The 25,146-nt window shown below is 47.6% G+C and overlaps 1 protein-coding gene across 1 annotated transcript in view; it reads left to right on the top strand.

The window, feature by feature from the left end:
* The window catches only part of LOC126309758 (acetylcholine receptor subunit alpha-like), a gene marked incomplete at its 5' end in the record, with an annotated part of 254,597 nt that overhangs the window by 158,011 nt on the left and 71,440 nt on the right, over nucleotides 1-25,146 (top strand). The gene's annotated exons all lie outside the window — the stretch shown is intronic.

Raw genomic sequence — 25,146 nt, 5'->3', positions numbered from 1 at the left:
CAGTCAAGGCGATGCTCACAGTGTTTCTCGTCGTTCGATGTCCGTCACTCATCGAATTCCTCGGTCGTGTGAAACCCCGTCAACTTCTCGGTGTACGTGAGTCCGTGGAGGGCGAACGGCCCGGGCTCCGCGCGTCCACACCAAGTGTAGCGGGAGGGTCCGCCCTCTTCAACTCGGACGACGAACTGAAGGACACATTGAAGAGTCGGGCCCTGTCACAGCCACACGAATTCTGGGAGCAGGCAATCCTTTGGCTCGCGAAACAGTTGGCTAGTCATGCTCAGCCCTGTGGTGCTTACTTTTGAATAAAGGCTTACTTGTACCCACGATGCTGTTTTGTATCTTTTCTTTCGAACACCCCTCGTACGCAGTACGGATGGACCTGCAAACAGAGCGGACCGTGTCGAATGCGCCTCAGGCCAGAAGCTGCGTGTGGAGGCACACAGCAGCAGGTAAACACGTGCGCTGAGCGTGTCTTCCAGTTTCTACTAAAACTGAGGCTTACAATGTGGATCAGCTACGTCTTGAGTCTACTATAACGCGAGTACAAAAACGCATCTCTCGTGACGAGGCAATATGTGATCCTAGGGGTGGGAGAAGAAAGTTTCCAAGTTGTTCAGAGCACTTTTCCTGTAGTAAACGTGAAACGCTACACAAAACTTGTTACAGAGCAGGAAATATTTCAAGAAAGCCTGTTCCAGTATGTTTAACAGTCGAGGCCAAAGAAGACAAGAGTGCATTTCTCTGCGTGAGAAGCAGGCCTACACGTTTTCGGTGTGGAGGGCCTCTTAATGGTGCCATGTGACTGTGACAGAAATACTGCGTTTACTGTGCAGCTGACACAGAGCAAGCGGCAGGCCTGCTGGGCAGAGGGGTCCGTAACGGCGACCAAAGATTCAGCCACAGCTCACAGCACCGCCACCAAACGGCGCACCCAATCCAGTTTGCCGCTCTTCCTTCCGCTCCTGTCTTGTGCCTTCTGCGCATCGTTCATAGCAGGCTCACCCATTGTTTCCTCTTGCGCAACGAACCGCCCCCACAATATGGCTGTGGAGCCAGACTGACCACGTCCCGTATATTGGTGAAATGTCCTTTTGGCCCTTAGTGCTAAGTTCCAGCACACGGTTCGAGGGTGGTTGAACTGATCCTCAGTTTCCTACGTGATAGTGGTTTTTATTTTCTCCCGGAGCAAGGGCAGTGTGGTTGTAGTTTGTACCTCTCTTCTTGTTTTCTAGTCTCAGACCGAGGACCACTCCGCCGGCCGGGGTGGCCGAGAGGTTCTAGGCGCTACAGTCTGGAACCGAGCGACCGCTACGGTCGCAGGTTCGAATCCTGCCTCGGGCATGGACGTGTGTGATGTCCTTAGGTTAGTTGTGTTTAAGTAGTTCTAAGTTCTAGGCGACTGATGACCTCAGAAGTCGCATAGTGCTCAGAGACATTTGAACCAGCCATGACCACTCCCTCGTGCAAAGACCTATCTTTTATCCCTCTGTTTCTCCAATCTTCAGATTTGGTGTGCCCGTTTATGCCTTCTACTGTGCGTGTTTGTCAATCTGACTGGATCCGTCCACTTTTACGGGACCCTCTCTCTTATGTAAGTAACTTTGGAGTCGCGGGACCGATGACTTCGTTGTTTAGCCTCGTAACCCCACTCAATCAATCAATGACTCAGTCAATCAGTTAGTCAATATAATTGCTCGCAAGTAACACCACTGTAAGTCTGATGAATAGTATATCGCGTACTGTTCTGGAATAAACGTCAAGCATATTGCATGTAAAGTAACAACGTGACTGCCCTTATCTATAGCGTCCTAGCTATAGTATTAATGCCTGCTGACAAATAATAAATAGCTCTTTCGCCACACAATATGAAGTGCTGTATAAACAGATTTAAAAATACCTTCCTTGCATTTATGCAGTAGCGTGCAGCTGTGTACGCAGTCAGAGAGACACGGTTAGCTTTACTGACTGACAGTCACAATGTGCGTGGTGTCGGCAAATACGCTTCAGTTTAATAAAAGACTGACTAAACAGTGGGCTACCAGCTGCCTCCTTTTACTTTCCTCAGCACCTTTCAAAAATTTTGGCGTGCAAACATATTCGCATTCTTGCGAACATGCAACTCACGTCAAACTCCCGCCAGCTCACTCACACCCACTGGTCCATCGCTCTAACTAACTCATACCTGCCCATCCCCAGTTGCCCTTTCTCACCCCCTCACTCACCCAGCCCAGCTCAACGCCATTATCTCTTGGTGCCTCTTTGTCGCGCCCACAGGCCCCTTCGTTCTGTCCTCCTCCTCCTCCTCCTACCACTACTACTACTCTCTTCTCACTGTCCTTGTCTCCCTCTTGCTATCACTCTGTCTTAACTCATTCCTGCCTTCCTATTGCTGTTGTCTCTTCACATTGCCACTATCTCTCTCTTCCTCTTTATGTCTGTCTTAGACCCACTCACTCATTATGACTGGCTCTCACCCACACTTTCTCTTTATCCCGCTCCGAGTCACTGGCACTGTTTGTTCACTCTTGTCCATGTGCTACTCTGTCCCTCTCTTTCTCTCACACTGCCACTGTCTCCCACACTGTTTCTATACCGCAACTACTGTCTGCCATCTACCAGTATATATTGCTTTTCCATTTCTTTGCCACTGCCACTGTATTCTTCTCTCTCAGCGCGAATGTGTTGGCATGCCAAAATGTTTGGAAAAATTTATAAAGGTGCTGAGGAAGGAGTATGTGGCAACTGGTAACCCTCTTTCCAGGCAGTCTTTTAAATATACAGTGATATATTCACCTCTTTTTGTGCTCTGGTAGGAGCATTTTTCCGCTGGTTCCCTTCTTTCCTTTGCTGCAGCAGGGCATGGGACTCATATGAAAAGAAATGTATTGGTCAGTAAAATGCAGATAGTTTGCTTATGTGAAATTGAAATAACGCAGAACTAATGTTGCACTTGAGACGCAGTTTTACGTGCGTGTCCGTGTGCTTCAGTACTACAACGTCGGGTTCCCTGAACCTTTCTGATGACAACGGAGGCACTTAACAGCATATTTCTCCGTGCTTCGTCACTTTTTAAACTACATTTCCGCCTCACCGGATTTCACTTGCATGTTTTGCGTGTACAAGTAGGGCAGCTTTGAACCTCTGCATCTCTGAAACGCTTAAAGATACCAAGAAAAGATTCAACGAACTGTGGATGAAGCCCGACTAACAGGCATTACATGCATTGATCAAAAATCATAGTGCATTGAGAATGGATAGTTTCTAGCTGAAATCTAGATCTGCCGATAAAATTTCGAAAGGACGACTAATAGCTGAAATCTATTATTTACAAGTCAATATAACAGTCGCTGCTTGCAACGGCCTCTGAATGGAGGGTAACGTGAAAAAGTTTCGAGGTTGTTTGACATCGGGATCGTATTGATACATCGCAATAATTACAGCCATTTGCTGTGCATAGTTGTCTTGGAATCCTCGGCTGGCTTTGGTACCCAAAAACAATGTTTTGTAGGTTTTCTCGGCAACGTATAAAGATATTTCAAACCGGGAAGGTTTCAGTTCTACGTAAATGCCTAGAAAATTGTTAAATTTTCTACGTTTAGTTATTTAGAAATCCACTGCTGGATTTCTCAGGAAACGCCAGTGACGTAAATGGTTCCTCTACAAGCTGTTTCAGACACAACGTAGGCAACATCAAATTAAAAAAGACTCAATCGATTTTCTGCATTCTCCTAAGCTGGAGGAAGTGTATAATATTCAAAAATTGATGCTGTACTGTAGGATAGTTACAGTAAGACGATTCTTCTGCTGGGTATATAAGTGGTCCCTAGACGAGTAGAACCCGAAATATAAGCCCCAGAAAAAAAAACCGTTTTTGTGCGCGTCGTTTTAGAACGTAGTGGTACCATCTGTGTACCTTCCGCAGTTGCAGTAGTAACACACCTTTAATAGTGAGGGATTTCAGGGCCCATAGCCTGCACGGGGCCCAGGTGGAGGTGAGAGAATTGGTAGACTGGCGAAAGCAGCTGAGCGGCATTCATTGACAACGATCAGGGCTGGAAAGCAGCGCCGACGACCTTCCGGCATGTGTTCCGCGACTCCAGCTGTGGCTGCACTTTCCAAAAGCTCGTAACGCTGTTGCAGGATAGATTGTGATGAGAAATGGTTCTTAGCAAAAAGGTCGATACGTTGCACCGTCTCCGACTTATTCAGCACTGAAGTTAGCCAGTCAGGGCGTCGCCCAGCGTCATCCTCATTTGTCTACAAACGTAACTTCTGCTCGCCTAACGTACATTTATCGCTTCCTAAAAAGGCGAATTTCACTGACAACGAGCGATTCAGCATGTGGTGAATCACAAACCCGCAGACGCTCGAAGCCCGACCTGATTCGCTAACTGCAAGGCTACGGCAAGTAAATCGTAAACGGGACAACTTAGCGAATTTTTTTTCTTAAGAATTATTTCTTAGCACAACCTCCCATGCGACACAAGCTTTTCAGGCTGTTTCTGACAACCCCGTATATAACGGGCATTTTGGAGGTAGGAAGAATGTGGAAAACGTGGTGAAGGAACACAAGAACGCAATGAAATCAAACAAACGCCGTTAGCCAATAGAAAAGTACATTAACGTTAACAGAGTGGGCCAAAGTGGAAAATTTCTTTAGGCATAAGAAGCTGGAAGGTGCTTCGTGGGAATTTAAATGCGGGGACACTCATTTTGATTGTGAGGTAAAAAGTTGACATTACCAGAAGGGTTCGGATACGGTGATTCGGCACCGCGGCTTCCCCAGCCACTGTGACGAAACGCCTCACAGCAGAATCTGCGGACTGCGCTGTTAATGAAACCGGACGAATCCGTGACGGTGAGCGAACTCAACGGCTGCCGCCGCCTCGTGCACTCCCCTTCCCTGGCGCACCGCATAGCGCGACATGCCGGGGGCAACGCACCTTGCCCACACTCAAGACTGCGCGAGCTGTTCCAGTTTCAGAGCCTAGGCAACTCTCGTCTTCTAGACCTGTGGCACTGCAGTCGCTGTTAAAAAGAATTGTGCGAGTTGGGAGAGAACGGTGTTCAGACACATCGCTTTCTTACTGACTGGACAGACGGGCCGGCCGGAGTGGCCGAGCGGTTCTAGGCGCTACAGTCTGGAACCGCGCTGCTGTTACGGTCGCAGGTTCGAATCCTGCCTCGGGCATGGATGTGTGTGATGTCCTTAGGTTAGTTAGCTGTAAGTAGTTGTACGTTCTAGGGGACTGATGACCTCACAAGTTCAATCATATTGTCCTCAGAGCCATTTTTGGACAGACGGGTTTCCGAGAAGGAAGCCCAACTTATTACTACGAATTACTTGCTTTGACTCAGAAACGAGATTCTGATGGCGGTTTGTACGCATATTGAGAGCGCGTGTGACGCAGCTCAGATTTCGTTGCTGAGCAAGAAGATGTCACAGCTAGCTTCATTGATAGACAACTGCACGACGGTTGACAACAGCAGAGCGGGGCGGAGGAGCGCTAGTTGAGGGGGCCTCAGGAGGCCGAGTTTCCCGCCGGCGCCGCAGCACCACTCGGCCACGGCTGCGGCGTTACCTGAAACTCGCGGTGACGTCACAACGAGCAACGCATCGCGCTGCCCTTGCTTGCAGCTCAGCTATGCATACGTTGTAGTGCAAGCGGTACACCGTCTCCACTGACGCATTCGGTGAAAGTAGATTATTGATCCAGTTTTGCCAAACAAAGCACTTTCGCTACGGACAGTGCATCACTGCTAGTGAAGGTATACCTTCACAGCCACGAGGGAAGGGCTATGAACCGGGGTTGCGACAGCAAAACATAATCAATTTCGAAAGTTGCGCTTTATTAGCTGCAGTTTCAAGACATAGTCATATTATACAAATTTATTGCGTCAAGGACATGTACCGCGGCACTTTGAGTTTCGTAACACATTTCACTTTTTACAAAGACATCTGAGTGCGACGCCTGTGCTGGCAGTTGCAGCTCGAAAATTCCTGGCAGCTTCCATCCGCCGCTGTTTCCTCTGCTGTAACTTCCACCTCCGAGTTTGTTCTAAGAGGGCGAGCAGTGAACTGGTACCTGAAACAAAACGTCGCCGCTGTCGTAGTCGCGTGTCGTATCGTTCCTTCCCGAAATGTTTAGAAAGAACCAGTTTATTACCTCGCGTAGGCCTGGCTCACCACACTGTCTCACACCTCCTCTTCCCCGAGCCGAGTCTAAAACTGGAATTGTGGCCGAACGTCCACTGCTGGCAGACCACGGCCTGACGGCTGGTGCATTCCTCGTGCTCGTTCTTCTAAGTGCCTGTACGCCTGAATTCCCTGCCTTCGTAACATTCCACGTCTAATTGTCCTAATATACCAGCCAGGCAGCGTTCGTTGTTTTTTGGAACACATCCTCTCTATCTGTTATCAAAGTTGTTCCTCTTACACTGGAGGTTTGCTACGGTCATTATCCGGCAACGCTCCAGTCCCTTTCTCGCTGTTGACACTCACTCGATGAATTATATTCTCGAGATCGCCCTCAGAGTGAACGTTTGCCAATGCTCCTGGTGGTAAATTTTGTGCACAAGAATAGGGTCTGAGGTGTTAGTTTTGTGTTATTTTAGTTTCACATAAGTTAATTATGAATACGTTACTGATCCATAAAGTTATTTTCATCCGAGTGGAACTCACTGTGGCAGGGAAAACAAGGAAACCAGGGTAAAAATGTTCCTTTTGGAGCACTAAAATGGTGGATGTGCTCTTGTTTAATAAAAGACTCTGACGGAAAATTACAGTAGCAGCTGCACTACTTTCGAGTTTTTTTTTGTGACGAGAGAGTAGGAGACAGTGGCGGTGGGACAGGGATAAGCAACGGGGAGACAGCGACAGTGACAGAAAGGACAGCAGCAGTGTGAAGGAATGAATAAGACAGCAGCAGTGTGAAGGAATGAATAAGACAGCAGCAGTAAGAGAGTGAGAGGGAGAGGAGAGTGTCGTAGTAGGACAGAACGAAGGATGCTGTGAGACGGTGGCAGTCGGGGAGGCACGAGGAGGTAACGACAGTGAGTCGACTGAATCAGTGAGTGACGTTGGATCCGTGAGGGTGGGCGGGCACGAGTGACTCACAGTGACGCACTGGTGGTTGTGACCTGACTGAATCAGTGAGTGACGTTGGATCCGTGACGGTGGGTGGGCACGAGTAACTCACAGTGACGCACTGGTGGTTGTGACCCGACTGAATCAGTGAGTGACGCTGGATCCGTGAGGGTGGACGGGTACGAGTGACTCACAGTGGCGCACTGGTGGTTGTGACCCGACTGAATCAGTGAGTGACGTTGGATCCGTGACGGTGGGCGGGCACGAGTGACTCACAGTGACGCACTGGTGGTTGTGACCCGACTGAATCAGTGAGTGACGCTGGATCCGTGAGGGTGGACGGGCACGAGTGACTCACAGTGGCGCACTGGTGGTTGTGACCCGACTGAATCAGTGAGTGACGTTGGATCCGTGACGGTGGGCGGGCACGAGTGACTCACAGTGACGCACTGGTGGTTGTGACCCGACTGAATCAGTGAGTGACGCTGGATCCGTGAGGGTGGACGGGCAAGAGTGACTCACAGTGGCGCACTGGTGGTTGTCACCCGACTGAATCAGTGAGTGACGCTGGATCCGTGAGGGTGGGCGGGCACGAGTGACTCACAGTGACGCACTGGTGGTTGTGACCCGACTGAATCAGTGAGTGACGCTGGATCCGTGAGGGTGGACAGGCACGAGTGACTCATAGTGGCGCACTGGTGGTTGTGACCCGACTGAATCAGTGAGTGACGCTTGATCCGTGAGGGTGGACGGGCACGAGTGACTCACAGTGATGCACTGGTGGTTGTGACCCGACTGAATCAGTGAGTGACGCTGGATCCGTGAGGGTGGACAGGCACGAGTGACTCATAGTGGCGCACTGGTGGTTGTGACCCGACTGAATCAGTGAGTGACGCTGGATCCGTGAGGGTGGACGGGCACGAGTGACTCACAGTGGCGCACTGGTGGTTGTGTCCCGACTGAATCAGTGAGTGACGCTGGATCCGTGAGGGTGGGCGGGCACAAGTGACTCACAGTGGCGCACTGGTGGTTGTGACCCGACTGAATCAGTGAGTGACGCTGGATCCGTGAGGATGGGCGGGCACGAGTGACTCACAGTGACGCACTGGTGGTTGTGACCCGACTGAATCAGTGAGTGACGCTGGATCCGTGAGGGTGGGCGGGCACGAGTGACTCACAGTGGCGCACTGGTGGTTGTGACCCGACTGAATCAGTGAGTGACGCTGGATCCGTGACGGTGGACGGGCACGAGTGACTCACAGTGGCGCACTGGTGGTTGTGACCCGACTGAATCAGTGAGTGACGCTGGATCCGTGAGGGTGGACGGGCACGAGTGACTCACAGTGACGCACTGGTGGTTGTGACCCGACTGAATCAGTGAGTGACGCTGGATCCGTGAGGGTGGACGGGCACGAGTGACTCACAGTGACACACTGGTGGTTGTGACCCGACTGAATCAGTGAGTGACGCTGGATCCGTGAGGGTGGGCGGGCACGAGTGACTCACAGTGGCGCCATGGTGGTTGTGACCCGACTGAATCAGTGAGTGACGCTGGATCCATGAGGGTGGACGGGCACGAGTGACTCACAGTGGCGCACTGGTGGTTGTGACCAGACTGAATCAGTGAGTGACGCTGGATCCGTGAGGGTGGGCGGGAACGAGTGACTCACAGTGGCGCACTGGTGGTTGTGACCCGACTGAATCAGTAAGTGACGCTGGATCCGTGAGGGTGGACGGGCACGAGTGACTCACAGTGACGCACTGGTGGTTGTGACCCGGCTGCGGTTTGGGGACGCGGCGTGGGTCGCGCATTCGGTTGCTGAGGCAGCTCACACTCTGCACTACAGTGCGAGTCTTTCAACCATTTTCACCGCTGTCGGAGAAATTTTCCTAGGGACTGGCTCGAATGACAGAGTACCTATACACTCGGAGTACTGTGTGAAGGAACGTGAAGGTTGAAGTGATATTTTGTCGTATGCGATCGCAACGCCCTCGTATATAAGGAGGGAGGGGGGGACGATCCTTTATTTCACAGAAAAGACAGAAGTATGTAATCTGATCCATCATCTCTCACTGTAGTTCAGTACAAAAGCACATTGTTCCCATCGTAAACAGAGCTTCTCTACGCTCATAGATCGCACGCTGGAGATGAGCTGTTCAGATCCGCCCACGCTCATTGTCCCTCAGCTGTCCGTCCCTGTATATTCATATGTCTGGGTGACCAACAGGAAATACCGATGTACGACAGTTGGATACACAAATATTTTAGGAAACATACATAATACCCTGAAAAGCCAAACGAACTGGCACACTTGTCTAATATCGTGTAGGGGCCCCGCGAGCACGCAGAAGTGCCACAGCACAACACGGCATGGACTCGACTCATGTCTGAAGTAGTGCTGGAGGGAAATGACACCGTGAATCCTGCAGAACTGTCCACAAATCCGAATAAATAAAAGTACGAGGGGGTGGAGATCTCTCCTGAGCCGCACATTGCTAGCCATCACAGATGTGCTCAATAACATTCATGTCTGCGGAGTCTGGTAGACAGGGATAGTGTTCAGACTCAGAAGAGCGTTCCTGGAGCCACTCTGCACAAACTCCAGACCTGTGGGGTGTCACATTGCCCTGCTGAAATTGTCCAAGTCTGTCGGAATACAGAACGGGCGCGAATGGACGCAGGTGACAGATAGGATGGTTACGTACGTGTCACGAGCCAGACTCGTATCCAGACCTATCAGTGGTCCAACTGCACACGCCCCACACCCTTACACAGCCGCAACTACCTTGAACAATCCCCTGCTAACATGCAGGGTCGACGGATTCGTGAGCTTTGGTCAATACTTGTACGCATCCATCCGCTCGATACAATTTGAAACGAGTCTCGTCCGAGCGGGCAGCACGTTTCCACTCCTGTGTTGACGGCTACACCTTTGTGGTGTACAGTCATCGAGGGTACAAGAGTGGATCTTGGGCTCCGAAAGCCCCTGTCGATGATGTTTCACTGAATGGTTCTAACGCTGACACTTGTTGATGGCTCAGCATTGAAATCTGCAGCAATTCGTGGAAGCGTTGCATTTCGGTCACGTTTAGCGATTCTCTTCGGCCGTCGTCGGTCTCGTTCTTGCACGATATTTTTCCGGCCGCAGCGATGATATTTTACCGTGTCACATCGCTCGTGCGCCGACTATAAGACCACGTTAAAACTCACTTAAATCTTCATAACCTGCCATTGCAGCAGCAGTAGCCGATCTAACAGCTGCGCCAGGCGTTGCCGACTACAGTGCCGTATTCTGCCTGTTTACATATCTCTGTCTTTGGATACGCATAGCTATACCAGTTTCTTTGGCGCTTCAGTGTTTTTAATAAAGACAAAGAAAGATAATATACCGGGTGAGCAAAAAGTTTGTATAAATTTGAAAACTGAATAAATTACGGAATAATATAGATAGAGAGGTACAAATTAACACATGCTTGGAATGACATGGGGTTTAAGAACCAAAAAAATACAAACGTTCAAAAATGTTCGACAGATGGAGCTTCACCTGATCAGGATAGCAATCATTAGCATAAGAAAGTAAGACAAAGCAAAGATGATGTTCTTCACAGAAAATGCTCAATATGTCCACGATTATTCCTCAACAATAGCTGGAGTCGAGGAATAATGTTGTGAACAGCAACTGTAAAGCATGTCCGGAGTTATGGTGAGGCGTTGGCGTCGGATGTTGTCTTTCAGCATCCCTAGAGATGTCGGTCGATCACGACACACTTGCGACTTCAGGTAACCCCAAAGCCAATAATCGCACGGACTGAGGTCTGGGGACCTGGGAGGCCGAGCATGACGAAAGTGGCGGCTGAGCACACGATCATCACCAAACGACGCGCGCAAGAGATCTTTCACGCGTGTAGCAATACTTTGCTCTTTTTTTGTTCTAATAAAACCCCATGTCATTCCAAGCATGTGTGTCAATTTTTACCTCTGTATCTACATTATTCGGTGGTTTATTTTCAAATTTATACTGACTTTTTGATCACTCGGTATATAAATAAATACGTGAGGAAAATTCGGTGACGGACAGTTGCGGGCCTGGACTAGCAGCAGTGCTGGGAGGAATGAATGACACGGGGTGGAATGCCGGCAGTGCCGTGTCGTGCGAGCGCGCCGCTGTCTACACCGCCGGCGTCCGCGGGACTCTGGGAGCAGAGTGCGGCTGTGCTGGAGCTCTCACCGCCACGTGACGGCTCTGGACAGCAGCCAACGCGGCCTGCCAGGTGGCGGCCGGCGTCTTCAACGAAGTCGTGGAACCTCACAGTCCACGCCGCCTGCAGCTGACACTTCTGCCTGATACTCAAACCGTTATAGGCACTGAAAGCGGGCTACAGCCGGAGCTAAGATCAGCCGAAATTTTTGCGAAGAACCTAACGGTGCTCCGAAAGGATAGGCTACACACAGTTGGCGGTGGCGTGTTCGTTGCTGTTACAAGTAGCTTATCTTGTCGCGAAATTGGAGTAGGTACTTCCTGTCAGTATGGGTAACCGGAATAAAATAATAACTCGATTCTTTTACCGCCCTCCCAATTCAGATCGTACAATTGCTGAATGGTTCAAAGAAAACTGCAGTTAATTTTAAACACTTACAACACTTACCCGACTCACACAATTATAGTTGCTGGTGACTTTAATGTATCCTCGATATTTTGACGAAAATACTGTTGAATTCGGGAAGTACGCATAAAACATCATCCGAAATTGTGCTAAACACGTTCTTTGGAAATAATTTCGAGCCCACGCGAATAGCAAACTGTCGTGAAAACACACTCGACCTCTTAGCAAATAATGAGCCCGAGCTAATAACGAGCGTCAAAACGGATACAGGGATTAGTGAACACAGGCTTCTCGTAGCCAGACTGAACGCCGTAACTCCCAAATCCTCCAAAAATAAACGAAAAACACAAAAGCAGATAAAAATCCATTGGACTCCTTCCTTCCAAATTAACAATGTAAGTGTAGACTATATGTGGCTTTAATTCAAAGAAATGGTATCGGCAGCGATTGAGAGACTTATACCAAATAAATTGACAAAAGACGGAGCTGATCCCCCGTGGAAAAAAAAGGGGTCAACACAATGTTGCAGAAACAACGAAAAAAACATGCCAAATGTAAACCGACGCAAGCTCCATGATTGACAATCTCTTACAGAAGCTCGAAATTTAGCTCGGCCTTCGATACGAGATGCTAACAATAGTTTCCACAGCGAAACTTTGTCTCGAAACGTGGCATCAAATGCAAAGAAATTCTACTCGTACGATAAGTATGCTAGCGGCAAGACACAATCAATGCCTTCTCTTCGCGATAGCAAAGAAGATACTATCAAAGACAGTGCTCCCAAGGCAGAGTGACTAAACACAGCCTTCCGAAATGCCTTCACAAAAGAAGAAGAGGCAAGTCTTCCGGTCCAGAGTGTATACGAATTAGGTACCTTTCAGAGTATGCTGGTACAAAACTCCATACTTAACAATCATATACAACCGTTCGATCGACGAAAGATACGTACCCAAAGACTGTAAAGTTGCACAGGTCACAACAATATTCAAAAAAGGTAGTAGGAGTAATCTACTAAATTAGAAGCCCATCCTATTAACGTCGATATGCAGCAGGATTTTTTAACATATATTGTGTTCCAACATTATGAATTACCTCGAAGAAAACGGTCCATTGAAACACTGTCGACAAGGATATAGAAAAAAATGATCCTTGTGAAACACAACTAGCTCTTTAGTCGTACGAAGTGTTCAATGCTACTGACAAGGCATTTCAAATGGATTGTTTGTTTCTTGATTTGCAGAGGGTTTTTGGCACTGTGTCACACAAGCGGCTTGCAGTAAATTGCGTGCTTGTGGAATATCGTCTTAGTTATGTGACTGCATTCGTGATTTCCTGTCAGAGAGGTCACAGTTCATACTAACTGACCGAAAGTCATTGAGCAAAACAGAAGTCTTAAGGTTTTATGTGGATGACGCTATCGTTTATCGACTGGTGAAGTCATCCGAAGATCGAAACAAATTACAAAACGATTTGGGAAAGATATATGTGTGGTACGAAAATTGGCAGTTGGCCCTAAATAATGAAATGTGTGAGGTCATCCACATGACTGCCAGAAGGAATCCGTTAAACTTCGATTAGATGATAAATGAGTCAAATCTAAAGGCCGTAAAATCAGCTAAATACCTAGGAATTGTAATTACGAATTACTTAAATTGGAAGGAACACATGGAAAATATTGTGGGGAAGGCTAACGAAAGACTGCATTTTATTGGCTGGATACTTAGAAAATGTAACAGATCTACTAAGAAGACCGCCTACACTACTCTTGTCCGTCGTCTTTTAGAATTCAGCTGTGCTTTGTGGGATCCTTACCAGGTAGGATTGGCGGAGTACGTCGAAAAAGTTCAAAGAAGGACAGCACATCGCGAAATAGGGGAGAGAGTGTCACTGAAACGACACGGGGTTTGGGGTGGGCACCGTTAAAAGAAAGGCGTTTTTCGTTGCAGCGGAATCTTCTCACGAAATTCCAATCCCCAAGTTTCTCCTCCGAATGAGGAAATATTCTTTTGACGCCGACTTTCATAGGGAGAAAGTATTACCACGATAAAATAAGGGAAATCAGAGCTCGTACGGAGAGATAGAGGTGTTCGTTCTTTCCGCGCTGTACGCGACTGGAATAATAGAGAATTGTGAAGGTGGTTCGATGAACTCTCTGCCAGGGACTCAAATGTGATTTGGCGAGTACCCATAAATAATGTTTGCATAAGGCGAATTTCGGAACAACCCAAATTTTAAATCGTACACACGGAAAACCGTGAAGAGGAGCTTCGAACTTGATTGAGATGCTTCACCATTTTCTGTGGTATAAGAGTGTGAAAAAGTGTAAAATTTCGAGGAGGAAAAGAACGTTGTGTCCAGGATTGGGTCGTTGCAGATAATATTTAGGTATCAAATTAAACATCTATCAATTTTTGAGATACAAAAAGTTTCGCGTATTTCTTGTCAAGTTTAGTCCTCAAGGCAGACTCTCAGAACTTGTGCGGTCGCCCGCGTCTGCCCCCCCGTACAGGCACGGGTCGTCTGAGGAACCAAAGAACTCAGGCGGCACGCCGGACCTCACCTCCCGTGCTGCGGTAACCACACTGTCCATCTGAAAGATGTACATGTAGGTGTAGATGTGGTCCACGGCAGTCGCGAGCTGGCGTCCAAGACGAAAATGATGATCCGAAAAACGACGCGCCGATTGTAGTGAAAATGCGTTATGACAATCCATAAATGTTTTACCGAAATACCGTCAAACTTGAAAAATCTTTCAGGTGGACAGTGTATCTGTTCATGCTTGATATCTTCCCTGAAGGCGATATCATCCTCCAGCAATATAATTGTATGTGTCTCGGAGCCAGAACCGTGCTGCAGCGGTTTCGAGAGCACTATAACGAACTCACCTTTGATCTCTGGGCCACGTAATTCGCCTGATGTAAACCAAGCCGTCCGGGTCGCGTACGGCAATCAGCGGCCCGCTATTTACGCGGACTCCGTGACCTGCGCGTTGAGGTGTAATACAGCAGAGCCCCTTAAACCAACCGACAAACTGTCCTGTCCCTGATACACAGAATCAGACAAGGTACTAAGCAGGTGACCATAATGTTTTGGCTGATCACTGTATGTCAGCATACTTAAATTTTCCGTCCTGTCGCAACAGCGAATATCTCTTTCTACTGCTACTGAGTACACTTTTCACACTGTTATGTATAAAATTTAGCTCGCAAGTTTACTTCATAGGTATTTTGCACGGAACGTGGCAAAACGTGACTTGAGCGCACTCTTGTATCTCCATACTCACGAAGAGGTGCGGTGTCGTTGTCGCTGCTCATTTGTTCATCCTTTGCCTTATGTTTCATGTGGCGCTCATTTGGAATGTTTCATGAGAACTACTGTGGTGTGTCTGCTTGCAGAGAGGGAATGACTGTGATGCTCTCTCTCTCTCTCTCTCTCTCTCTCTCTCTCTCTCTCTCTCTCTGTGTGTGTGTGTGTGTGTGTGTGTGTGTGTGTGTGTGTGTGTGTTTGTGTTTGTAAATTGCGAGAGAGAGAGAGAGAGAGATAGAGAGAGAGAGAGAGAGAGAGAGAGAGAGAGAGAGAGAGAGAGAGAGAGAGAGAGAGCTGGAAAGAGGAGAGAAGGGGAGGGGACTAAGAAAACAAATGTTTTAGGTATTTGGGAAGCAGAAAATGGTATTTTCTTTCTCCAGTGGATGTGTTATGATGGAATATAGATGTATACACGTACATTATATCATGGACGTGTTCTTCCAACTGTGCTACAATAGCTCTGTCGTATAAACGTAAATGCAGAATCAGCGAGCCGTTATGAGTTTTCTTTTTGCACACACAAGAGGTAAACCACGGTTGTGCATCTGCCACGTTTATTTCGTGCAGGGAATCGACGGCGGAATCCGTGACGGACCGGATCCTCCCTGCTCGGCGAGGGTCAACCGGGAAGCGACAGAGCGCAGGTCGAAGCCGCTGATTCGTTCAGCACGAGTGCCTCTCGACAGCGGACCAGCACCGAAACTGTAGCCGTACCGAGGAATCTGTGCGCTTTTCCGTGGCCGGAGCGACCGCCGAAACTGCAGTATTTGTCGTTACGGTCGCCAAAGTGCAATCTCCAGACGACGTCTGCTCTAAATTCGAGAACGTTTTGCAATACGAGTGAAAACCCGCCGCCGCCCGCTTCCCTGCCTCTGAGACAGGCTAGACGCTCTGGGACAGCACAGGACAGCAGAGGACACGCGCGGTCTGCCGAGACAGCAGGAGACAGCCTCGCCCAGGATTGGTCTACGAGGGCCGCCGAAGCTGAAGAGCGGTCGCGGCGCGCCGTGTTTTGGTGTATGCTGTCGGGCTCTTACGCCACCGGCTTAGCCGTGCACTTAGGAACTGAAAAGTTGGCATTTATACAAATTTTAGTTAATAATTTTGCGAATTTTAACAGCGTAAAATTAACAATAAAATCGCGTTCTTCCTGTGGCGTGACTACTGCGCTTGTAAATGATAAGTTTAGATCGAGTCCTAAGAGTAATCAGTTTTGTACCAGCACCGGGGTTCGATCCCGGTTCCCCTCCGTACCTGGGAGACGCGCTGATTGGAATCTGTATCTGGGGGCGACATGGACTATTGTGATCGGTTTTTGTATAACTTCCGAAGAAGTTTTTCTTTTCATTACGCTAACGGGAAAGGTTAATTTAATAACGTGAACAACGGAATAAGCCGGTGTGGGATGTGGGGAACCTCCTGCTACGCCTCCCCCTGCACCGTCTGCACAAACAACGGGCCACCAGTCCCTTACTGCGACTACGCGGCAGTCTTTTAACAGTACCATTGACCGAGTAGAGTTAACTAAATGGTTACAAGTTCACAGAAATACGTATAATTGCTAGTTACCTTCGTCGCAAAAGGCTAACTCTCGCACGAGGGGAATCACGAAGCCCCTGAGGCAAAGTGTGTAGGCTTCAGCGACGCTATTCCGCTCATTTCGTCTGTAGGCCGTGTGAAATGCGCCATGAATCTGTTTTAAAAAAAACCTGCCAATTTAATACAATTATGGTATCTCAAGTGTGATACATAACAGTATATAAAAGGTCGAAATTGCTTTACATCTGAGGAAGGCAGAAACCACAATATATAAAAATGGTGGGGCTATTCCACTCAATGAGGAGGGCATTCCATTCAGTGAATGTCAGTGCCAAAATCACAAGAATTTACCACAAGTAAACGTTTTTGGTGCATTTGCGTCCACGCACGCTTCGTCAAACCACTTAACGTATTACTGGCACTTTATCCAGAGGAACTGCCCGTAACACTTGCACTGCTTTCTTCGTATGTTCCTCGAACCGTGAAGCATTTGGCTTTTTTCTGTTCTATGAACGGACCATCTGAAAAGAAAGCAACAAAACGTGTTCTCTAGAATTTCGCAGTTTAACGTCAGTTCTGCCTCTACATTGATACTCTGCAAGTTTCACGTAAGTGCCTGGCACAAACTAATAATTTGACTGAACGGAAGAAGCCCCACGTGCGCGGGACAAAATAGTCACACGTGCGGACCTGTGTGGCAAAAGTCAGCCATATTTGTTGGTACGTACACTGCACAACCTGTTGTTCTACAAGTAACGTTGAGCATTTCAGGTTTTATCGTACCTGTGCACGGTACACCTTAATTTGTTATGGCAGTAATCCACCACACTGAGCTTACCTCCAGAGGTTGTTCTTCTGTCCTGCCGACAGCGTGGCAGAAAGCGCCCTCACTACAACCACACGGGACGCCGCACTGCCGCACTGTTGCCGCATCTCTTATTTCAGGCAGATTACGGAATGTCTCAACTTCAAAAATAGCGTGACGCAAGACACGTTCTCACTGCGAACTGGGATCCCCCCGTCCCTCTCCCAGCTGGACTGGTGTGGATATAAAGGCCTGCCTTTCCTACCTGGGACGCCCTTCCATCCTTTTTCTTCCCCACCTCACCTCTCTCTGCCCGCTTCTCTCCCCCGAGTCCTTTTGCATTTCCCTCCTCTGCCTTTTCTCATTCCCTCTCGCGTCTGCCCTGCCGCTCTGCCCCCTTATGAGTCCTCTCCCTCCTCTGTTTCTCCCCCTTTTCGCTCTTTCCTCTCCTCCCTCCTCGGTTTTCCCCCTACTCCAGGTCCCACCCCCCCCCCCCCCCCCCCCACAATCTGCCCTTGGCTCGGGAGTCTCATCCTTGTGCCGCCATTTTCGTGTAGTGTTTTACAGTGAGTGTTCCATGTTGTGTGTCTTTTGGGAAGTGTTATGAGCGGCCATCATACTGTCGCTGGGTGCGATTTTTTATCTCTTGTGAACAGAAACCAGACTGTCGCCATATTTTTTTAATTGTGTGTCTACTATATTACTTGTCTGATTCCTGTGTATTTTATTAACATTGCCAATCCCTTTGCTTTCTGTTTTAACTTTCCGCGTTTTTCCGCCATTTTACACTTTAAGTCACCGTTTTATCGCCTGTTTCTTGTTTCTTTTCTTATTCCGTTTTTAAAAAACTCTTTAGGCTGTAGAGCAGCGTATTAAGCTGCTGCCAGCCCGCCCCCTTCGGGGGGAATTGAAAATCAATAAAGAAAAAAAAAACTTTCCGGCAGGGAAAGATAACAACAAGGAACAGTCGTCTCTCTCTCTCTCTCTCTCTCTCTCTCTCTCTCTCTCCCCAGACACACACTGCAGTCTTCACTACTCTTAATTACCAAAACTAAAGTCAAATAATATTCTCTTTAAATAACACATCTCGAATTGACTGACCATGGCTGGAAAAGGTATGCCAGTTTGAAGAGCACAGTAATTCCGAAGGACATAATACACAGATATGTAGCCATATCTGAAGGACTTCATCGTCGATATTTCTACACTGCTTGCTTCAGCTGCATTCTCTTCCCCTCACGGCTGTGGCACCAGTAGTCAAAACGCAGGCAGGAACCACCTGTTCATTTTGCCAATTCTCTATTACAAACAGAAGAAAAGGACGAACCGTGTTTGTATTGAAAAAATTTCTTTTCCATGTATTCGTGAAAACACCTTCGAAATTATAAACAGTCGCACAAAGACATATGCGTAATGTACAAATGTATAAGTAAATGTGCTTCGCGTGTCTAGAACGCCATTTTGTAAATGTGTCCATCGCGAAGCCTCTTCAAAGCTCTGTACATAGCCTACAGCCGCCTGCACTTCTCAGCTTGAAGCTATCGAGAGCGCTGCCACCTGCCAGGCATTTCCTTACTTCGATCCGACTGTAGGAGTGTCTCCGGAGCAAAGAATAAGTCCACTGAAACTTCGCACCATGCGGCACTTTTTTCCTCGCATCTAAGTGTTCACTTCATATCTCTTGGCTGGTTCCCATACCCCCACCCACTGTTGCCTGTCAGTAGGGATATTTTTTATCAAGTTTGGTTAAAATCGGTCCAGTGGCTTAAAATTTGATTAATAAGCAACATCGGCGGTCGAATATTTCCAGCATAAGAAATTACCCTCGTTCTGCCAACGGCCTTGTCAAACAGAGCGAAGGAGCTGACAGAGGTTCAGGACACTCTCTTGTCCTCAGGTTGGGAAATTGCCCCTAAAGGCGGAACAACGGCATGAGATTGCAGAAGGCAATGTAAACCACTGCATAAAAGACACACAACTTGTATCCACAGGACAAGTGTCTCATGATGACCTCTCCATTGGCTAAAGATTCCGGTATAGTTCCCCACTCGGTTCTTCGTGAGGCGACTGCCAAGGGGGAGGTGTTCATGAGAGAAAACTGAATAACCAAAGAAAGAATGACGTTCTACGAGTCGGGGCGTGGAATGTCAGAAGCTTGAACGTGGTAGGGAAGTTATAAAATCTGAAAAGGAAAATGCAAGGCTCAGTCTAGATATAGTAGGGGTCAGTGAAGTGACATGGAAAGAAGGCAAGGGTTTTTGGTCATATGAGTATAAGGTAACATCAACAGCAGCTGAATATGGTATAGTGGGAGTATGGTTCATTATGAATAGGAAGGTAGGGCAGAGGGTGTGTTTATGCAAACAGTTCAGTGACAGGATCGTTCTTATCAGAATCGACAGCAAACCAACACCGACAACGATACTTCAGATATACATGGCGACGTCGCAAACTGAAGATGAAGAAAGAGAGAAAGTATATGAAGATATTGAAAGGGTAATACGCTACATAAAGGGAGATGAATACCTAACAGTGATGGGGGACTGGAATGCAGTTGTAGGGGAAGGAATACAAGAAAAAGTTATAGGAGAATGTGGGCTTGGGACAAGGAATAAGAGAGGACAAAGACTAATAGAGTTCTGTTATAAATTTAACTAGTAATAGTGAATACTCTGTTCAAGATTCACAAGAGGAGGAGGTATACTTGTAAAAGGCTGGGTGATACGGGAAGATTTCAGTTAGATTACGTCATGGTCAGACAGAGATTCCGAAATCAGATACTGGACTGTAAGTCATACCCTGGATCAGATATAGACTCAGATCACAAAGCAGTAGTGGTGAAGAGAAGGCTGAAGTTTAAGATATTGGCCAGGGAGAATACGCAAAAAAGTGGGATATGGAAATACTAAGGAATGACGAGATACGCTTGAAATTCTCTAAGGCTGTAGATACAGCAGTAAGGAATAGCGCAGTAGGCAGTACAGTTGAAGAGATATGTACATATCTAAAAGGAGCAATCACAGAAGCTGGTAAGAAAAACATAGGCACTAAGAAGATAATTGCGAAGAAACTATGGATAACAGAATGGAGGAAGTACAAAAATGTTCAGGAAAATTCAGGAATACAGAAGTACAAGCCACAGAGGAATGAAATAAATAGGAAATGCAGGAAAGCTAAGACGAAATGGCCGCATGAAAAATGGGAAGAAATCGAAATAGAAATGGTTGTCTTAAGGACTGACTCAGCATATAGGAAAGTCAAATCAACGTTCGATGAAGTTAAAAGCGAGGGTGGTAGTAAAGTGAAGGGCTCTGTTAAGGGGAAGATTTGTCTGATGTGATAGTAGAAGAAACAGGAGTCGATTTAGAAGAGATAGGGGACCCAGTGTCAGAATCAGAATTTAAAAGTGCTTTGAAGGACTGGAGATCAAGTAAGGCAGAAGGGATGGATAACATTCCATCAGAATGCCTAAACTCACTGGGGTAAATGGCAACACAATTACTATTCGGGTTGGTGTGGAGAATGAATGATTCTGGCGACAAACGATCTGACTTTCGGAAAAATACCATCCAAACAATTCCGAAGGCTAATAGAGTTGACAAGTGCGATAATTATCGCACAATCAGCTTAACAACTCAATTATCCAAGTTGCTCACAAGAATAATATACAGAAGAATGGAAAAGGAAATTGGAGAGGTATTAGATGACGATAGTTTAGCTTTAGGAAAGGTAAAGGCATCAGTGAAGGAACTCTGTCGCCTGATTGATAATGGAAGCAAGACTAAAGAAAAATCAAGACACGTTCATAGGATTTGTAGACCTCGAAATAGCAGTCGACAATGTGCAAGATGTTCGAAATTCTGAGTAAAATAGGGGTAAGCTATAGAGAGAGATGGATAATATACACTCCCGGGAATGGAAAAAAGAACACATTGACACCGGTGTGTCAGACCCACCATACGTGCTCCGGACACTGCGAGAGGGCTGTACAAGCAATGATCACACGCACGGCACAGCGGACACACCAGGAACCGCGGTGTTGGCCGTCGAATGGCGCTAGCTGCGCAGCATTTGTGCACCGCCGCCGTCAGTGTCAGACAGTTTGCCGTGGCATACGGAGCTCCTTCGCAGTCTTTAACACTGGTAGCATGCCGCGACAGCGTGGACGTGAACCGTATGTGCAGTTGACGGACTTTGAGCGAGGGCGTATAGTGGGCGTGCGGGAGGCCGGGTGGACGTACCGCCGAATTGCTCAACACGTGGGGCGTGAGGTCTCCACAGTACATCGATGTTGTCGCCAGTGGTCGGCGGAAGGTGCACGTGCCCGTCGACCTGGGACCGGACCGCAGCGACGCACGGATGCACGCCAAGACCGTAGGATCCTACGCAGTGCCGTAAGGGACCGCACCGCCACTTCCCAGCAAATTAGGGACACTGTTGCTCCTGGGGTATCGGCGAGGACCATTCGCAACCGTCTCCATGAAGCTGGGCTACGGTCCCGCACACCGTTAGGCCGTCTTCCGCTCACGCCCCAACATCGTGCAGCCCGCCTCCAGTGGTGTCGTGACAGGCGTGAATGGAGGGACGAATGGAGACGTGTCGTCTTCAGCGATGAGAGTCGCTTCTGCTTTGGTGCCAATGATGGTCGTATGCGTGTTTGGCGCCGTGCAGGTGAGCGCCACAATCAGGACTGCATACGACCGAGGCACACAGGGTCAACACCCGGCATCATGGTGTGGGGAGCGATCTCCTACACTGGCCGTACACCTCTGGTGATGGTCGAGGGGACACTGAATAGTGCACGGTACATCCAAACCGTCATCGAACCCATCGTTCTACCATTCCTAGACCGGCAAGGGAACTTGCTGTTCCAACAGGACAATGCACGTCCGCATGTATACCGTGCCACCCAACGTGCTCTAGAAGGTGTAAGTCAACTACCCTGGCCAGCAAGATCTCCGGATCTGTCCCCCATTGAGCATGTTTGGGACTGGATGAAGCGTCGTCTCACGCGGTCTGTACGTCCAGCACGAACGCTGGTCCAACTGAGGCGCCAGGTGGAAATGGCATGGCAAGCCGTTCCACAGGACTACATCCAGCATCTCTACGATCGTCTGCATGGGAGAATAGCAGCCTGCATTGCTGCTAAAGGTGGATATACACTGTACTAGTGCCGACATTGTGCATGCTCTGTTGCTTGTGTCTATGTGCCTGTGGTTCTGTCAGTGTGATCATGTGATGTATCTGACCCCAGGAATGTGTCAATAAAGTTTCCCCTTCCTGGGTCAATGAATTCACGGTGTTCTTATTTCAATTTCCAGGAGTGTATATTAATGACTCGCAGACAACAATAACAGCAACTTAACAGAGATCTATCTATAGCGTAGTACTGTCTGAAAAAATCTGCACAAATATTGAGTCGAATCTTCGTAATATTTCAAAGTGGTGCAGAGATTGTCAGCTAGCGTTAAATGTTGAGAAATGTAAAAGTCCATTCTTCAGAAAATGAAAGAACGGAATATGGTCTTACTATAACATCAAAGGGTAGAAATTGGAACTGGTCAACTCTTAAAACTATTTATAGGGATTTGAGTCGGTTGACAGGATACTGGTATAATGCAGAGAATCTACAAACGAGACTGGTTGCGAAACGGTCGTGCGACCCACTCTACAATATTGCTCGCGTGTGTGGGACTCGTAGCAGATAGGACAAACAGACAGAGAAGGGCAGCACAGGTTTGTTTGAGCAGTGGGAGAACCGCACGGAGCTGCTGAAGAAACTTACCTGGCTGATCATTGGAGACAGACTGAAACCATCCCGCAGAAGCCAACGTGCACAACTGCGAAAAGCGGTATTCATTGAGGAGCCTCGGAATGCGACGCGACCGCCTGCGTTCGCCTCACACAGGGGCCGCCGAGCCGACGGGCGGCCAATCAAAACGGCCGCAGCCCTCCTTCCCGCCTTCCGTACAGGAGTGGAAACGGGAGAAACCCTGACTACTAGTACAGGGGAAAACACCCCTGGCTATGCACTTCACAGTGGATTACAGTGTCTGGATGTATATGAGCATGGATACGTATAATTGTTTTCCACAAATGACAAGAAAAATAACGCTGACCTTCCGTTGCAAAACTAAAAGGTGTAAGATGCCATTTTGCCTTAATCACGCTTGAAATACTTTACACAGCCGGGAGTGTCAGCTCTGCTCTCTCTTGGACTGAGATCGAACAGACGAATCAAACTGCTGATATATTTGGCATATTTACACTCACGAGGACAACACGGCAAGAGCCATAACCTGATTTCCCAGAAACTTCGCTCAGTGGAAGACGAGCCAAAATAAGCGAACTCGTGTCTCGCCTCATCCAGATATACTGAGAAGACGGCTGTCAAAGTTCATTTTCAAGTGACGGATGCGTTTCGGCATTTTTATATCAGTTCTTAATTCTTGTATGTTATTCTTACGTACGTCGTTCAGGAAGCTTTGGTACATTCCCTTGCGCGATAGCGATCCTAGAGACATTCGAAACATAGGAACATAGAAATTCCGAACACTACCAGCATTGCTCGAAGTCAGTTTTACCGCAGTGACTTTTCTCCGTATGAAGCTCACGCGGAAAAGAAGCGACGTCAACATTGCCGAAGATATCGCCGGTTGGCAATAATTTGGCGGCAAACCACGCATTACGGATCATTTTTTCGAAATTTGGAGCTTGTAATGGATTATGAATCAAGATACACTACAGCAATTTCAAGGAAAACAATTTCATATGAGTTTCTTATTCCTTTATTGTCGTTTGTTTAATTCATCTACCAGATACACAACTAATAGACGAATAAGCACAAAATTATTTTAACATTAACTCGAGAACATTCGTGTCTTCACCTTCCGCGGACATGAGTAGATCAAGGAGAAACAGAATAAAACTAAGAACAGTAACTGGATCTGTGAACTCGCTGAAAACTTGGACCGACGTTCTCTCAGGAAAGGCGAATATCAGCGGACAAGCCGAGACACGTGTGCGCTTCTTTTGATCGCTCTTCCACTGAGCGATGTTCCTGGGAAAATCGATTGTGCTACTTGACGTGTTCTTATCGGCAGTTATATTTTATGGAACAATTTTCTGGTGCAACTCACCATGTACAAAGAAATAACTGATTCCACAGAAGCGAGCGGTAGAAGTCATCTTCTGCCGCAGACGTCATGAAATTAGCTGTTCCAAGAGTTACGCTTTTCAACTGGACCGTCACAATACGTATGTTTCCTATAATGAAATGCGTCGTAATAATCCATCATAATTTGAGAAGAACAGAGATATACGTACGTGTAGCGCCACAGAAAAAAATGACCTTCATTTCTCATCGGTGTGACGTATGTGCGAAACCCTGGTGCGACGTAACGGGTAGCCAGACGGTTAAATAAATTAACCGCCAGTGGCTCAGAAATGAGTTCAATTTGCAACAACAAACATATTTGATCCTTCGCCCAATCACATAAAATGTCTGGTAGGTAGCGGAGGAAATTTTAAATCTAAATTACAGTAATTTCTCCTGGATAGTTCTTTCTATACCAAGGACGAATTTCTACAAAAAAACTCATAGCCTGTAAAACAAACTTGTTATAGTTGCATGAGTGAGACTAAAAAACATGTTCATTTATGTCAACACAGATCATGTACACTTATCTTGCAGACTGACTCATTGCACATCTTGCCGATGACAGAATTGTTAATGCTGTATGGAACGTGTAACTTAGCCAGCTATGGTCTGATTGACTCCCTATTCAGGTTTCAGCGCTTC

Source organism: Schistocerca gregaria, unplaced genomic scaffold (genome assembly GCF_023897955.1).
Source record: "Schistocerca gregaria isolate iqSchGreg1 unplaced genomic scaffold, iqSchGreg1.2 ptg000391l, whole genome shotgun sequence".
Taxonomy (NCBI): domain Eukaryota; kingdom Metazoa; phylum Arthropoda; class Insecta; order Orthoptera; family Acrididae; genus Schistocerca; species Schistocerca gregaria.
Note: the sequence above shows the minus strand (reverse complement) of the source record. Positions and strands in the feature narration are given on the sequence as shown.